The following is a 14,921-nucleotide window of genomic DNA, read 5'->3' as shown; positions in this document are numbered from 1 at the left end:
ATGCCAGTTTACTTGTGGCATATATTCCAGTTTACTTGTGGCATATATTTAACTTATCAAAATTAAAATTTCCTCTGGAACAAATAGAACAGGCCTCACGAAACTCGACTCTTCCCACAGTTACCAAAGTCCAAGTCATTTCTAAAGATTTCTGCCATCAAAAAGTCAAAGACGATCTAGAATAAAAAACTGCTGCAGTACTGTCACTTTAAATACCTACTACCATGAATAAAATGCACACTCTTACAGTAACAGGGATTACTGCCATTTCAGCCATAACAAAAAACTAAATTAAAAAATTACAAGCGCAATACTAAAGGAAAAAGCCCTCTAACCTTCCAATAAAAAGACAGACAACTAGATCCTGCTTTTCAAGGACAGCCAAGAGAGGATGTAGAATTTAGACAAGGCTATAGTGCACCCTCAATCCTAGATTAAACCAGAATCATACACTTCGGGTTATAGGTGCCAGCTCGAAAGTGAAACCTAGTCTGGTAGTTTTGCTTGTGGAGAAAAGAATTACCAAGAATAGTAGAGTCTCGATTATCCGAAACAATTATCCAGATCCAGTCTTCCAAAGATTTTGGGTAAGAAAAATTCAAAGTCTGAATATGTAAACGTTACATGTATTAGCTCTTGCATGTTCTTTAAACTTGCAGCCTGCTTGTGTGTGAAAAATATTCTTTACTGCCCACTGGACTTGCTGATTGGTTGAAAAGTGTACGACTGCAGAAAATAAAGATTTCAGAAGTTTTTTTTTTATCCAGTTCAATGTAGGTTTGATTATCCAAACTACTCTTGGTCCCAAATTAGTTTGGATAATAGACTCTCCATTGTATAACCACCACTTTTATTCTACAGTCTGCTTTTCTGGCTTATTGACTCAACTCTTCTTACTCGCACAATACTCTTGATCAGGTGTTATCACCTCATTTCTCAGTTTGCCTCTGCTCCCCCAGAAGACCCACACCATTTCTCAATGATCCAAAAAAACTGGCTAGAATATGAAACAGACCTTTACTGCCTACCTTTAAGTTCTCACTTGGTTTTTGCCATCCTGACAAAACGACCTCTGGACACTCACTCAAATGGTACTGCTCTGGCACTCTCACCACCTCACAATGCCTCTGCACACCTCCCTACCATATCAAAACTTGTGCCAGATGGAGTGGTAGATTTGTCCCATCTCCAACCCAATCACTAAGACTGCAATCTTGACAGACCCTCCAGGATTAACCTTTTAGCTACCAAATCATCATAATATGCCACATATCTGTATTAAATCAAGCCACACTGCACAATATTTAAGGTCTTTACCTCATAGATACGAGTTTGATTTGGACCCCGTATGCAGACTCGTAAGCAAATATTAGGCTGATTTATAGGTCAGGGTTGGCTGGATGGTTAAAATGCTGTCCTCACCAACACAAAGTACAGAGTTTGATGCTTACCTCTGGTCACTGTCTGGATCTTGACCAGGTGGTGCAATAGCCTGCCGACGGATTTCCCAGTATTTGCCTATGAAGTTAAGTTTCACAGGTATTTCACTGTCACAGGCTAGCATGTTACATTTTAAGGGACTGAGGATTGGCATAAGACTTCAAGTTTCAGGTTTCAAAACAAGTCTGCTTAGTAGTATGGTCGGGTCTATATCAGAACATCGAAGTATTAAAACTTCGAATGTTCTGATATCGAACACTATTCAGCGAACGCTAAGAATAGCGAAACTGCAGAACTGTGAATTCTTTCCTCGGTAAAGAATTTTGTTGGCAGTTTCTGTGGTTTCGCTATTCTTAGCGCTGTGGTGGAAAGTTAAGGGTTGGGTTCAGGTAAGTGTGTGATTGTACGTTAGGGTACGGTTAAGTGAGTTAGGAGTGTGCGAAAGTGACAGCCTTTAGGGTTAGGGATGGTTTAAGTGAGTTAGGGTGTGGGTTAGGCGAGTGTGCGATAGTGATGGACCTTAGGGTTAAGGTAAGTGGGTAGATAGTAGTGTATGTTTAGTTTAGTGTAGCGTTTAGATGTAGGAATTTAAGTGTGTGTTTGCCGTTTGTTTGATGTGCTTGTGTTGTGTGCGTTTCGGAGCAGCAATTTTTTCCATGGGGAAAAAATTTGCTGTTCTGAATGTTCGATAGTTTCATGTTTAGATGTTTTGGGGCCGATGAAATAGCGTTCGCTATTTTCTTCTTTTCGATAACGTGATCCCATCCAGATGATCTGAAACTAACCACTTGGTTACTCCACTTCCAATGAGGGCCGAAACTCCTGGGCTTTCTTCCTCAGTCACAAACATTTTGATTGTGGGACAAGTGTCCACTAGGAAATTGTACAATAGTAAGTCGAAGAGATTCTCCATTTGGGCTCATAAGAACAATTTAGATTTTTTTACAGCCCCAGTTCCTGCCGTGTTGGACTTCCTGGTATATATTTTTCGTAACTGGGCTAGTTTTTCAACGGTGAAAGTGCAACTGGTGGCCATTTCCAGTTTTCATATAGGGGAAAATTCCTTCTCTCTCTGGCTTCATCCAAGTTGTAAAAGGCCTTTTTAAAAAGGTACTTTTCTTCTTCCTCCCACTATTATGCGCTTCCCTGGAAATCTCACCTTGGTTTTACAGGTTTTATAGTCTCCCCCCGAACCTCCTCCTAATTTTTTTTTATTTCCTTTTAACTGGGTATTTGAGGAGACATTTATTATTTGAAGGAATGAAAGGACATAGAGGGCGAGATCTTTCATGGCTTGAAAAGCTAGATGCAGTTCACTGTGGAGGGTTCCATAAGAGAATGAGTACACAGAGAGAGTAGGCAGTCTTTCTAGATAATTAAAGTGTCTTGAAGCCATTGGTCTTTTTTAGTTAGGAATATTTGAGGTCTGTCAAGTTGACTGATATGTTTAGGCAAACACTCCAAAAGGGATAATACATTCAATATGTTTTTGATGGGTGATGGAAGTTAAGGCTTGTTTGGATCTAGAGGAGATGCCTTTGGAAATTTAAATAAGAGACGGAAGGCTTTCTGATCCACTATGGAGACATGGTACTCCAAAGATATTCATAAGAGTGAGTGCAAGTCTTTGCAACAGTGTCTGATTGGAGGGATTTGTTGCCTGTGTAGTATGATGTAGAAATGTGTTTATCAAAATGAAATGCAGTTGATTTTGTTTCACATTTAGTTTGACACCATTGTCCTTTCCCCGAGTTGTTAATATAGTCTAACCCATGTTGAAGCATTTATGAGTCAGTGGAAGATCAAAACACAATTTAAGTAATCTCCAGACTCTGGTAACTATAAGCCAGGGGTGTTGGCTTGAAGGTCAGAGAAACTGATGCCATACAGGAGATGGAACAACACTGAGCCTTGTAGTATCCCACTAGTCACATTTCTGCTTTCAGAAGTGGCACCTATGACTGAAAACTAATTGGGTTATGTTCAGTCAACTAGTTCGCTATCCTACAACATGTGGACTTGTATTCAGATTGACAAATCTGTCCATAATGTCTGCATGTGGAATAGTGTCACAGGGCTTGGTCAGGTCAAGCTATGCTTTATGTACTGCATAACTACTATCCAGTACCTGTGTGACTTTTTCAAATAAATGAATGAAGTTAAATAGGTAGGACCGGCCTTTGACAAAGTTGGGTTAATGAGGGTCCAGGGTTAGAGATTTTCAATGTCTGGGTTAATGAGGCCTAAGATAATGCATTCTATTGTTTTACATACGAGATTAGTGAAGCTAATAGATCCTCGATTATCAAGGGCCATGTTTTGGACCAGCATTGTATAACAGCAGTACAGTGGTTGCTTTCTAGGCTTTTTGAAAGGAGAGGCTTAGGTTACACGGTTCATTTAGGCCATAAATGATACCGGTACTCAGGCAATCTGGTATATTCTCAGGGTTTGTAGATGAGGCATTCTTCCGCCTTGATGGGACTGCTGCATATCCGCAAGTCAAACTCCACTCGAGCAACCCGTACGCAACTTCAACCTGGTCTGTGATATCAGTAGGACTTGTTGGTGGGACAGATTTGTGTCCCAGAGTCTCCCTCATCTGTAGAATAGACTCCCCCTCTCCATGTCAAGCAGAGTACCTCATTATCCCATGTCAAGCAGAGTACCTCATTATCCCTTTTTAAGTGCAACCTGGATAACTGGATGGGAAACAGAAAATACACCCCTGGGATTCCACCTGTGTCCCTGCTGGAAACGGGCTTTGGGTGGTGACTTGTCTAAACACGGGCTAAACTATTGGCTAGGCTTATAAGGGCCTCAGGGCCAATAGCCTATTAACCTCCTATGGTCTGCTTGGTGTCTGCAGCACCTTCCAAAGAAACTGGAGTGCATACAGTATTATATAAAAGCTTAAAGTTTAAGCTAAACACTGAGCTATTTAGGTCATTTTAAAACTCAGCATGGTGGAAATGCAACCGAAACAAACTAATATTAGTACAGCAGTGGTAAGAGCAGGGTTACAACTCCAGTAATGTATAACAAATTAACACAAATCACAACTAGATGCGATACAAGAATTTAAGCAGTAACAAGAGTACCTAGGAATGTATTTACAGCATGTACAACTGCTGGGCATGGAATGCAAAGGACAGTAAAGCATGGGTCAAATGGGGCATGGAATGCAAAATGCATTAAGGCACGAGGCAAGAAAGGAAGGGGGGCAGGGAGATTTATCCTATTCAGGAGATCTGGGCAGTACTATAGGAGTCTGGGAATATGTTTACTGGAAAGGCAGGGTGCATCCATCTGATGAAGCACCATGTGGACACAGGTCTCTGTGGTAATGGGCTCCTTATATTGTATCTTAGCAATTTAGACATCCCTGAGAATGCTGGATTCGGGGTGTAATCCCAGATTCCAGTAATTTACTTCTGTTTTAACATGCGTTATGACAGAACACAAGCCAATATAATGCTTTTTCTTTGATACACAGTTAAGTAACAGCATATGTTCCTGATAGCAAAGTACCTTAATGCAGGAAGCCAGCATGCAGGGGGGGGGTTTGTAGGTGGGAAGATCAGAGAATCCCAATCAAAAAATGGTTAAAAGTGGGCCCCGCAATTGTCAAGGTCAGCCCAATACCCCAGAACTCCGTAACAGCAAGGTGGCAAAAACTAATTCTGAAAAAAAAGCAGTACCAATTACAAGAATACGCACACATACGTGGCACATATACCTACAGGCAATTTGTGGGGTTGCCAATTTACCTACAATACACTGGGAAAACCCATGTGAACAAGGGGACTAATACATCTACTTGAACTTTTTAACCACCCATAAGATGACGTTTCCAGATGGTCAAAGCCCTGCCTTAAAGTTAAGGCTACTCTGGGTTAACAGCTTTCGCTTGCTTATAAAATCAGTCTCTTCCAAGTTGTATACCTTACACATCCTGTACCAACGTCACTACAGAATTTTCTTTTCTATTCTGCTGTTGCCGATTGATGGGGGTCTGCCATGCAGAGAGATTCTCTGCATCTCCAACATTTTTATATTAAAAATTGTCCCTTCATGGGGAAGAGGAATTATGCAGAAGACTGTTTCATGGCTGCTGAGCTTAATAAATTGGACCTGACTAAATCTGCCTTTGAGGACTCCCAACACATAACCCACTTTTAATAAAGCTTTTCAAGCAAATCGGACCTCTTTTGCATGCTATGACTACACTGTCACTATAAATGCTCAAAGACATGTCCTCAATGTTCTAGACACAGAGAATCAAACGAGTCATAATAAAAGTGACAGTACCATTAGTGCAAAGTCAAGTCTGCCACCAACTTTTTGCCTCCTGCTGCTGCTCAGCAGTTAGTGCCTCTCCATGATCGCCAGTTCTACCTACTCTTGACCTCCCACAAAGCAACTCTGATAAGGGTAAAGGCAGGCAAGAAAATTTAAGATGTACTGGGTACGCCTCAAACTGCCACAGGAGTGTTTCTTCAACTTTATATTCCACCCATGCCCCATAACATCCAGCGTGCTGGGAGTGAAATGGACAGACCATGCCAATGTGCATCACTTCCACAAAAACAAGTCAGCAAGCCACTCCATCCCCAGAATCACTATGGTAGAGTCCCCCAGTCTCTCTCTCTCCGAGAAACTCTAAACCACATTGGGTGCTCTGTACATGTGCTCTGCACCTCAAACACCACAGTCAGTCAAAATCAAGTTGATTGCATCAGTCAATTAGGATTTACCCCTCTACACTACAACACAGACTAACATAATTTAGTTTTTGGAGGTAATCATACATTAGACATTAAAGCAAGAGAATTAAAGTAACCTGTGTACAGAACTTGTTCCAAGTGAGCAACAACAGCCTCCCATAAAATACAAGGCAAATTAAAATGCCACAAGGAATTTTACTTTTTGCCCCTTTTGACACCTCATTCACAAACAGCAAAAATGAATGGGCAACACAAGGGCCAAGGTAACTTAAAAACATTTAGTGATCAAATACATACTAGATTAATGCTAACATGTTTTATGATGAACACACATTATCCACTGAACATTACAAATTTTAGGGCTGCACCAACACCACCTACCGAGAAATGGGCAACTGCCAATGACAGACATCTTTCCTGGAAGACAGCATGCTGTACAAAGAGAGGTGGGTTAACAGTACAAAGACAATATTTAAATTCAACTCTGAACAGTCCTGCAATACACATTAAGGGCAGTTGCTTACTGCAAAAGGCAGTGCCTGTAAAACGAAAGTTTCTGCTGCTGTAAATGAACATGTTGCACGACACTGCTTGGGATATTGCTCATGCATGCATCAACTAGTCAGAGGTCAGAATTCCATGCACACCTTTGGGATGCCTAAACTCTTATCATCCCAACTTAGTGCACAAGTCACATTACCACAGTACTTTGAACAAAGCATTCACCTTGTAATTAGTGACATATTTGAATCACCACTATTAACTGTTTGTATGAGCGACCTCATCAGCTAATGTAAAATGTTCTGTCTAGCTTAAAAAGCAGTAAAAAAAACTACACTAAAGTAGGGATAATCAAATTCTGCTGAGAACAAAACTCTAATAGGTGTTGCATATTCAGAACATTCCAAAACGGGGATTTGTAATATAAAAATTACTACCCTGGCATAAAAGGTTAAACCTGCTAAATGAGGCACACATTTGTAACTTGAATGTTTAAAACCTGTCACCTGAACACAAGTGTGTAAAAATATTTGCACAAACGTCTTTAGATGGTGGGCCACATTCATAACAGCAAAGCACTCCTACACCAAGTTTAAACTAGTCTTTTCCTAACTAATTATGGGGGACACTCACCTTTAACAGTTTTTCCTGCAACTCTTGCAAGACTGCAATCTGATCTACATTATTAAGAAGCTGCCTCCACCCTGCTAGTCAAGACCCCCCCCCAACAGCTCCACAAAAAATATAAGTTCTATCCAGTTGGACCACCCAACTAAACAAAAGCAAATTACTACTTTTAATTCAACTTTTAGGAAAATGGCTGCCCCTTTAAGCACGTATCTATATTCATTCACAAATCATGAATTGAATTAACAGCTAGTTAAGTGCCTATCCTGGAATTTACTTATAGCAAAGCAGTGAATATGATTCTGAAACAGTATTCTAACCCATTACAGGATGAGGATGCACACATATGCAGCATGCATACCTATAGCATTATTTGTAAGACTTGCCAATTTACCTACAACACAGAAAGCTCAGGTGGACAAGGAGTTAATGCAGCTTATTCAGCAAATTAGCAGTAGCATTAATGCAGCTTATTCAAGCCTGTTGCCTGCTTTTTGTATCCTGCAACTGATTACCTGCAGACTCAAGTATCTCTCAATTGCCAGTTCTACTAGATGCTCCTGTTCCACCTCAGACTAACTGTGATAAGGGACAGACATAAGACATTAAAGTGTCCTGGGCGCATGCTGTACTGCCGCTGGGAATGCTTTCTAAATTTTAATTATCCCATCCATGCCCCGGAACACTCCACAGGCAGTACACAGAAAGACCAAACCACAAAATTCCTTATTACTTTTACAGGAGCAGATACTAACTAGCCCCAAGAAATATTTTAAAATAGTTTTCCCAGCCTCTGCCAGAGAAATCCAACTGCATAATCTATACCATGCACTTGCCCCAGACAGGCATACTCACCCCTGCCAGCACCTCAGATTCTTCACTCACCACTAGTGATTCTTGACTCACTACTAGTGACAACTGAAGACCCACTCAGGGTTTCTCCCTACATCACGGCATCGGCTACCAGAATCCAGTCTTTTGTGAAGTCACAACATTGATAAACTGAAGCCAGGTCTTTAAATATATCACATTATGAAAAAAGTAGCCTATATATACATAATTTGTCCCAAGTGAACAAGAGCCTTTAGATGGGAAATCTAAGGTATTTTAAAATGCCACAAGGAATTTTAATTTTTGCCCCTTCTGACACCACATTCACCAACAGCAAAAATGAATGGGCAACACAGGGGCCAATTTAACATCAAAACCTACATACTTTACGACAGACATTATCAAGCAAACATTACAAAGTTCACTGCTGTAGCACTTCTGTTCAAACCTCAACTGTGAATGAAGTGTACAAGGAGGGAGTGGGTGGGTTAACAAAACAGTACGACGACATTAAAAAATTCAACTCTGAACATTCTGGCAAGACCACATCTAGGGCAGCTGTTTGATGATGCAAAAGCCAAGTATATCAACTAGTCTGAGATCAGAATTCCATGCACATCTTTGGGGTGCCTAATCCCCCTTTACCCCTACTTAAATGTACTAGCCACATGAGCACAGTACTTTAGACCAAGTATTTACCTTGTCACTAGTGGCACTTAATATTGGCAGTTCAAAATAATGCAGTTTTACCACCTCATTAACGACTATAGCACAACTCATGTCTAGCTTAAGAGGCAATTCAAAAAAAATAAAATTTAAGATAGTGGGGAAAAAAGCAGAGCCCAACAGAAATAGGCACCATATAGTCAATATTCTAAAAAGGGAGCAAAAAAAAAAAATATATACACCACCTGCCAAATGGGGTACATTTAAGTTTTCCAAACAAACAGAAGCAGGTAAAAATTATAGTGTAAATTAAAATGCTTTTTTTCAATACTGTGTGTACAGTGAAAGGAAATGTGCAAGGCCAAACAGCAGTTTTCAAAATAATATGCTTGCTTTGCAAGGACAGTTATGTTCAGCTTAGATATTAATAACATATAGCTGTGGGCATTACTTAAAATGCATCCTGTTATAGAAAAAAAAAAAGACTTTCTTGGCTTTCAGATGTAGAAATAAATAACGCAGACAGGTCAAGTGATAAAGATGACCTGGAGACTTTTGTGAAGTCTTCAGATACAGCAAGGACCAGAAAAGGGCATGAAATAACCATGGACTTTTTCATGACAGACAAAAACCAGAAGAACAAGTCACAAGGACATTAAAAAATAACATTGGTTGAAAAGAGTATATAAACTGGACAGTATGTTTCATTCAGTAGTGACGTCTTAGACTAAGTGTGCCTTAATCTATTCATCTGTCTAGCTGTGTTATAATAAAATTGAAATAGCTCTGACAGAATTGACGGTTTGGCAAGAATTTGTTCTGAAACAAAGTATAACAGATACAGTAGTATGGAGTTTGTCTGGTCTACTTTTGGACATTTTCTTCAGTGACATTTCTTGAAAGAGATACATTTTTTTTTAGTGGCGAGCCAGCCAGGAGCTGTGACCATATATCTGTTACCAGCAGTTAAAGGAAAACAGGATATTAAAGCAAATTCCCCAACCTACTGACTCTTCCAGTCCCTGTTCGTTGATAAAGCTTTAAAAAAAAAAAAAAAAAAATCCACTCTGTTTTCCCTGTTCTGCTTCATAGCTTTCTGTACTGTTTTTGTTTCACTTTGCAAACAAACTTGAAAAACCTGTAGCTGGCTCTGAAATTATGATGTCACATCTGCCATCTGCTCTTGCTCTAGCTATCGGGATGTTTCCTCCCCCAAAGTGATGTAATCCCCACCCGATTTGCATGCTGTATAGAAGAGCCAGTGTTCCTCCCACATTGTGATGTCAGACCTGCCTTACCCATCCCACTCAACCTAATAAAATCCATGTGGTGTGTGGAACTATTGTACGTGTATCCTGTCAACTGCATTCATTTGAGGGACTACTGAAAAGTTTGGATTGCCTGCATCTGTCTGCATTTTTTGCTTCATTGGTAAGGTAAGTCTTCCTAGTGAATTTAAAATGTAATTCCACCCACATCCCCTGTTTAAATGCACTCCTAGCCCTATTTTGTGCTGCCTGATATAGTTTATGCTTCTGTTTGAGGGTGCCACGTGATTCACTAGTGTATGCTGCTGCCGACTATCTAGATTAGCCTACTTCTGTTGTATTTGCTTGCTGCTGCTATTATTATATGTATATTATTATTGTACTATGGTTATACATTTTATTTGATACTGCTGGTTCTTGGTTAATTATCTAGTCGTCGTGTTCCCGTGTGTGAATGCTGCCTTTTGTTTTAGTCAGGTCCCATGCTGCATGCTGAATTCGGCTTGGAGAGTATTATCTGCATTTATCTTCGTTACTGATACTCAGAATAAGCAGTCTCTTCTTTTTTTTATGCAAGTGTTGGTTTATAGTGATAGCTCGTATATTTATCACTACTGCTGCTAGTTTGTTTTTTCTAATTTTAGCATGTTATTAATGCTCATTTCAGCGTCTGTGTGCCGTGCTCATATATATATATTTATTTTTTTCCTGCTGCCAGTTAGTGTTTCATGCACCCGTTTTGAAGGTTAGAGCGAGTTGGACTGCAATTACAACGCTCTCTCTTTGGCAAATGTTTACATGCCCTTGTTTTGCTGTGTGCGCGAGTATGCTGTGTGCCGTGTTTGTGTGTGCCAATATCCTCTACATTTTTGAAAAGCCCCCTCACCCCGAAGAAAGTTACTCTTTCAGGGTATATTCTGAACCAAGTTAGGTACTGCTGTAGATATTTTAGCTCTGAGCGGTTCTTGGTATTATAACACATTAGATTAAGTGTAATGTTTGCGTGGGTCTAAAACTGTTCTAACTGAAACCTCCGAGGTCCGGAAGCGGTTCTGCTGAGTCAGCGTAGCAGGAGCATTCGTTATGGAGAATACTATATAATTTCATCAGCGGCGCCCATTTATTTCCACTTGTATGTATCATTAGCATTGATATTTTGCAACACTGGCCTTGTACGACTCGACCTTTCGCTCAGGTCTGCTAAATTGTCGTACTGTAACACATCAGTAGCTTTAGTGGTGTTAATTGTACCGTGCCAGATTTTTCAGTTATGGACAGTGAAATTGCTTTATCAGCATAGGCAGCATGATTAGATACTAACTTGATTTCAGGGCTGTATGGTTTAATGTTGCTCCTTGTTTAGCTTTAGAACGTGTTTAATGCATCTCCTCTAAACATTTCTGTCTCTATTTTTAGTACCACTATTATGCAAGGATATGATAGGGGTTCACACCTGTGGTTAGTTGGGCAAGCAGCAGCTCAATTCAGTCATGTTTTTGGACCAGTACAGCATTGTATTAGTGCTTTAAAAACATTGAAACACCTCCTCCATATGTTTTATTCAGAGCTGTGGGGGATCAAAATGTATGAAAGGCACTGTAGACTTTAATAGCCAGAGTGATTACTACAGTTCTGAATTGTGTTTCTGTGACTGCATGTGTGAATTTTCTAGGGTAAGGAGTGCTTCCAGGTAATACATTTTTTTTTTTATATTTAAACTACTAGCATTGAGAAGCAGCACTTTTTAGGTATTTCTGACGGATTTTTATTATGTTGGCGGGCTTAACTTGGCATATCCTAAAAAGGCACTATGGTGACAACCTCTGCCAATATTCAGAAGCCAAGTGGTGATAAGTGCAAACCATCTCTTGAAAAGCATAGTGGCTTGTCGGTTATGTCTCCCCAAGCTGACATTGGATCCCCTTGTTGTGACACCAGAAACTATGCCCTTTGTTGAAGTAGGTCATTTTTGCTGGTCCTGTGGTACAATCATTGCTAAAGGTAGGATGCGACAAGGCTAGATTCATACCCACCTGTTACACATTCGGAGAGCTCCATGTCCCTCTTCATATAGTCCAGTGAGGTATCATGGACTAGGACAGTCATACTGGTACTTGTGTTTTAAAGCCCACAAGTGTGTGTGTGTGAGAATACAAGCAAGGGGCAAGTGTGTGTGTGTGTGTGTGAGAATACAAGCAAGGGGCAAGTGTGTGTGTGTGTGTGTGTGAGAATACAAGCAAGTGTGTGTGTGTGTGTGTGTGTGAATACAAGCAAGGGGCAAGTGTGTGTGTGTGTGTGAATACAAGCAAGGGGCAAGTGTGTGTGTGTGTGTGTGTGAATACAAGCAAGGGGCAAGTGTGTGTGTGTGTGAATACAAGCAAGGGGCAAGTGTGTGTGTGAGAGAATACAAGCAAGGGGCAAGTGTGCGTGTGTGTGAGAGAATACAAGCAAGGGGCAAGTGTGCGTGTGTGTGAGAGAATACAAGCAAGGGGCAAGTGTGCGTGTGTGAGAATACAAGCAAGGGGCAAGTGTGTGTGTGTGTGAGAATACAAGCAAGGGGCAAGTGTGTGTGTGTGTGTGTGAATACAAGCAAGGGGCAAGTGTGTGTGTGAGAATACAAGCAAGGGGCAAGTGTGTGTGTGAGAGAATACAAGCAAGGGGCAAGTGTGTGTGTGTGTGTGTGTGAGAATACAAGCAAGGGGCAAGTGTGTGTGTGTGAGAATACAAGCAAGGGGCAAGTGTGTGTGTGTGTGAGAATACAAGCAAGGGGCAAGTGTGTGTGTGTGTGTGCGTGCGTGTGAGAATACAAGCAAGGGCCAAGTGCGTGCGTGTGAGAATACAAGCAAGGGCCAAGTGCGTGCGTGTGAGAATACAAGCAAGGGCCAAGTGCGTGCGTGTGAGAATACAAGCAAGGGGCAAGTGTGTGTGTGAGAATACAAGCAAGGGGCAAGTGTGTGTGTGTGAGAATACAAGCAAGGGGCAAGTGCGTGCGTGTGAGAATACAAGCAAGGGGCAAGTGCGTGCGTGTGAGAATACAAGCAAGGGGCAAGTGCGTGCGAGAATACAAGCAAGGGGCAAGTGTGTGTGTGTGTGTGAGAATACAAGCAAGGGGCAAGTGTGTGTGTGTGTGTGAGAATACAAGCAAGGGGCAAGTGTGTGTGTGTGAGAATACAAGCAAGGGGCAAGTGTGTGTGTGTGAGAGAATACAAGCAAGGGGCAAGTGTGTGTGTGTGAGAGAATACAAGCAAGGGGCAAGTGTGTGTGTGTGAGAATACAAGCAAGGGGCAAGTGTGTGTGTGTGAGAATACAAGCAAGGGGCAAGTGTGTGTGTGTGAGAATACAAGCAAGGGGCAAGTGTGTGTGTGTGTGAATACAAGCAAGGGGCAAGTGTGTGTGTGTGTGTGAATACAAGCAAGGGGCAAGTGTGTGTGTGTGTGAGAATACAAGCAAGGGGCAAGTGTGTGTGTGTGTGAGAATACAAGCAAGGGGCAAGTGTGTGTGTGTGTGTGTGTGAGAATACAAGCAAGGGGCAAGTGTGTGTGTGTGAGAATACAAGCAAGGGGCAAGTGTGTGTGTGTGTGAGAATACAAGCAAGGGGCAAGTGTGTGTGTGTGTGAATACAAGCAAGGGGCAAGTGTGTGTGTGTGTGTGTGTGTGAATACAAGCAAGGGGCAAGTGTGTGTGTGTGTGTGAGAATACAAGCAAGGGGCAAGTGTGTGTGTGTGTGTGAGAGAATACAAGCAAGGGGCAAGTGTGTGTGTGTGTGAGAATACAAGCAAGGGGCAAGTGTGTGTGTGTGTGTGTGAGAATACAAGCAAGGGGCAAGTGTGTGTGTGTGTGTGTGTGTGTGTGAGAATACAAGCAAGGGGCAAGTGTGTGTGTGTGTGTGTGAGAATACAAGCAAGGGGCAAGTGTGTGTGTGTGAGAATACAAGCAAGGGGCAAGTGTGTGTGTGTGTGTGTGAGAATACAAGCAAGGGGCAAGTGTGTGTGTGTGTGTGAGAATACAAGCAAGGGGCAAGTGTGTGTGTGTGTGTGTGAATACAAGCAAGGGGCAAGTGTGTGTGTGTGTGAATACAAGCAAGGGGCAAGTGTGTGTGTGTGTGTGAATACAAGCAAGGGGCAAGTGTGTGTGTGTGTGTGAATACAAGCAAGGGGCAAGTGTGTGTGTGTGTGAATACAAGCAAGGGGCAAGTGTGTGTGTGTGTGTGTGTGTGTGTGTGTGTGTGTGTGTGTGTGAGAATACAAGCAAGGGGCAAGTGTGTGTGTGTGTGAGAATACAAGCAAGGGGCAAGTGTGTGTGTGTGTGAGAATACAAGCAAGGGGCAAGTGTGTGTGTGTGTGTGTGTGTGTGTGTGTGTGTGTGAGAATACAAGCAAGGGGCAAGTGTGTGTGTGTGTGTGAGAATACAAGCAAGGGGCAAGTGTGTGTGTGTGTGTGTGTGAGAATACAAGCAAGGGGCAAGTGTGTGTGTGAGAATACAAGCAAGGGGCAAGTGTGTGTGTGTGTGTGAGAATACAAGCAAGGGGCAAGTGTGTGTGTGTGTGAATACAAGCAAGGGGCAAGTGTGTGTGTGTGTGAATACAATCCAGGGGCAAGTGTGTGTGTGTGTGTGAATACAAGCAAGGGGCAAGTGTGTGTGTGTGTGAATACAAGCAAGGGGCAAGTGTGTGTGTGTGAATACAAGCAAGGGGCAAGTGTGTGTGTGTGTGAGAATACAAGCAAGGGGCAAGTGTGTGTGTGTGAGAATACAAGCAAGGGGCAAGTGTGTGTGTGTGTGTGAATACAAGCAAGGGGCAAGTGTGTGTGTGTATATATACAAGCAAGGGGCAAGTGTGTGTGTGTATATATACAAGCAAGGG

The 14,921-nt window shown here is 41.8% G+C and overlaps 1 long non-coding RNA gene and 2 other non-coding genes across 3 annotated transcripts in view; all 3 read right to left on the bottom strand.

Annotated features, from left to right (window-relative positions):
* Window positions 1-14,921, bottom strand: part of LOC122795831 — a 197,129-nt gene that overhangs the window by 46,151 nt on the left and 136,057 nt on the right. The gene's annotated exons all lie outside the window — the stretch shown is intronic.
* Window positions 6,295-6,427, bottom strand: LOC122796101. Its single transcript, XR_006363934.1, has one exon. It is a non-coding gene; the product is annotated as a small nucleolar RNA SNORA13 (small nucleolar RNA).
* On the bottom strand, window positions 8,353-8,487 carry LOC122796100. Its single transcript, XR_006363933.1, has one exon. It is a non-coding gene; the product is annotated as a small nucleolar RNA SNORA13 (small nucleolar RNA).

Source organism: Protopterus annectens, chromosome 2.part2 (genome assembly GCF_019279795.1).
Source record: "Protopterus annectens isolate FY-2018-M chromosome 2.part2, PAN1.0, whole genome shotgun sequence".
In the NCBI taxonomy this organism is placed as follows: domain Eukaryota; kingdom Metazoa; phylum Chordata; order Ceratodontiformes; family Protopteridae; genus Protopterus; species Protopterus annectens.
The sequence above is the reverse complement of the archived record's forward strand: the minus strand, read 5'-3'. Positions and strand labels throughout refer to the sequence as shown.